Here is a 3,035-nt window from a genome sequence, read left to right on the forward strand (position 1 = left end):
AAAAGGGCTAACGATTTGGCGAGCAAAGTCGTTCGGCTTGAAACGATGATCAAGCAACGAGAGAAGGAGCTCAAAACGGCGACCACTCGGAAGCAACAGGCCATCAATGATATGGACCGTATGAAGGTGGAGATCAGGGGGTTGGAACAACGCATCAAAGACTTGGACGCCCTGTTGGCCACCGAGAAGGAGGGCCGCTCGGCGGATCTCCAAAGATTCGACGGAGATTTGGCAGAGCTCCAAGCCACCAGCGATGCCGCCCACGCCGCGCTCAAGGAATACCAAGAGGGGGAGTCGGCCCGCTTTGACGAAGTGAGGAAAGCGTTCCTTTGCTCGGAGGGCTTCGGAGAGAAGTTTACCGACAAGATATCCCTCACGTTCGAGGAGGCGATCAAGGCGGTGGTGGGATATCTAAAGACCAAAGGTCACCTGCCTGCCGAGCTGACCATCCCCCCCGAGGATCTAGCGAGCGTGATGGACACCATCCCCGACGCTCTTTTTGATTTTGATGTGTGAGGAGCATTTTTATAAACTTTTTTGTATTCCCGCCGTTCGGCCCAGACTATCTCTGTAATGACTTTTTTAGCTTGCGTAATAGATGATCTTCTGTTCCTTTCACCTTTTATTGTGGCAAGAACTTACTAAGTATTCTTTATAACCATTCCGCTCAGCACCTCGCTATGCCAGACAAGCGAATTATCTTTAATGTCTCATTACGTGCCTGATCAGCCGCTCAGCGCGCAAACTTGTTTGCCTCTTTAATTCCGATTAACCATCCTTTGCTCCGCGCCTTACCTCAAAGGGGTTTTCGCTGGATGAGAACCATCCTTTGCTCGTCTCTTGATATTTATCGTCGGTGGTCGACGGCGCGGTTATTTATAGCCGGTCGGCACGGCTCTCGATTTTTAACGACGGGGCTCGTCGGCTTTCCGCTCGGACGTTCATAGACGCCGGCTCGTCTCTCGATATTTAACGTTGGTGCTCGACGGCGCGGTTATTTATAGCCGGTCGGCGCGGCTCTCGATTTTTAACGACGGGGCTCGTCGGCTTTCCGCTCGGACGTTTATAGACGCCGGCTCGTCTCTCGATATTTAACGTCGGTGCTCGACGGCGCGGTTATTTATAGCCGGTCGGCGCGGCTCTCGATTTTTAACGACGGGGCTCGTCGGCTTTCCGCTCGGATGTTTATAGACGCCGGCTCGTCTCTCGATATTTAACGTCGGTGCTCGACGGCGCGGTTATTTATAGCCGGTGCGCGCGTCTGTAGTCCAGTCACGACCAGCCACCTCGTCTTTCCGCTTGGGCGTGTATAGACGCCGGCTCGTCTCTCGATATTTAACGTCGGTGCTCGACGGCGCGGTTATTTATAGCCGGTCGGCGCGGCTCTCGATTTTTAACGACGGGGCTCGTCGGCTTTCCGCTCGGACGTTTATAGACGCCGGCTCGTCTCTCGATATTTAACGTCGGTGCTCGACGGCGCGGTTATTTATATCCGGTCGGCGCGGCTCTACGGTTTAACGTCTGGGCTAGACGGCCTTGAAGGCTAACTCCTTACCAGGTCGAGCGACCTTGGCCTTCATATCCCGCGCTCGAACAATATTTATGCCCGGCCGAACAGCACGGGTCATCGCTTACGAGTTTAAATATATACCCCGCCCGGCCGATCGGCTCGGGGGCCTTCGCTCTCTGAGCGCTTGGCCCGGATAATTTATATGCCCCTACCGAACGGCAAGAGGTCTTACGCAGTAATCCTTTCGGCGGAGAATGCTCAATGTGTTTCCATCTCTTTGCTTCCTGCATCACAAGTACATAGGCAGCTAGCATATACAATAGAATAAATTACATCCGTGCACCTTTCATCCAGCCCGATAAGGCTGGAGGTGATTTGCACTCCACGGTCGCTCCAGCTGCCGTCCGTCTTCATCCTCCAAATAATAGGCTCCCGAACAGAGCTTCTCAATAACCTTGAAGGGACCTGCCCAAGGGGCTTCAAGCTTGCCAACGTCGCCGACTAGTTTGACTTTCTTCCAAACGAGATCACCGACCTGAAATGATCTGGGGATTACTCGTCGGTTGTAGTTCTGCTTCATCCGCTGCCGGTATGCCATCAGCCGAATGGACGCCTTTACCCTCTCCTCTTCTACCAAATCCAGCTCCATGTTCCTCCGTTCAGCGTTGTCATCATCGTAGCTCTGGATCCGGGCGGACTCAACGCCGACTTCAACCGAAATGACTGCCTCGCCGCCATATACCAAATGGAACGGTGTGACTCCTGTCCCTTCTTTTGGCGTCGTTCGGATGGCCCACAAGACGCTCGGCACTTCATCCGGCCAACTCCCTCCCAAATGGTCGAGCCGAGCGCGCAGAATACGAAGAATTTCCCGGTTGGCCACTTCAGCTTGACCGTTGCTCTGGGGATAGGCTACGGACGTGAAATGTTGCTCAATGCCGTAGCTCTTGCACCAATCCTCTAACATCTTCCCTGTGAACTGCTGCCCGTTGTCGGACACTAATCGGCGAGGGATGCCGAACCGACAAATGATGTGTTGCCAGATGAATTTTTTAACCATTTGTTCAGTGATCTTTGCCAGCGGCTCGGCTTCCACCCACTTGGAGAAATAGTCGACCGCCACTAGTAAAAATTTCCTCTGTCCGGACGCCATCGGAAATGGACCGACAATATCCATTCCCCATTGGTCGAACGGGCATGAAACGCTTGACGCCTTCATTTCTTCGGCCGGTCGGTGGGAGAAGTTGTGATACTTCTGGCATGAAAGGCAGGTAGATACTGTCCGAGCGGCGTCTGTTTGTAAAGTTGGCCAAAAGTATCCGGCCAAGAGGATCTTCTTGGCCAACGAGCGCCCGCCCGGATGCCCCCCGCATGATCCTTGATGTACTTCCTGGAGGATGTAAGCTGAGTCTTCCGAGCTTACGCATTTCAGTAACGGGCGCGAGAAAGCTTTCTTGTAAAGCTGATCTCCGATGAGTGTAAACCGACCGGCTCTCCTTCTGAGGAGCCGGGCTGCATATTCATC

The sequence above is a fragment of the Zingiber officinale genome, chromosome 3A, assembly GCF_018446385.1.
Source record: "Zingiber officinale cultivar Zhangliang chromosome 3A, Zo_v1.1, whole genome shotgun sequence".
Taxonomy (NCBI): Eukaryota; Viridiplantae; Streptophyta; class Magnoliopsida; order Zingiberales; family Zingiberaceae; genus Zingiber; species Zingiber officinale.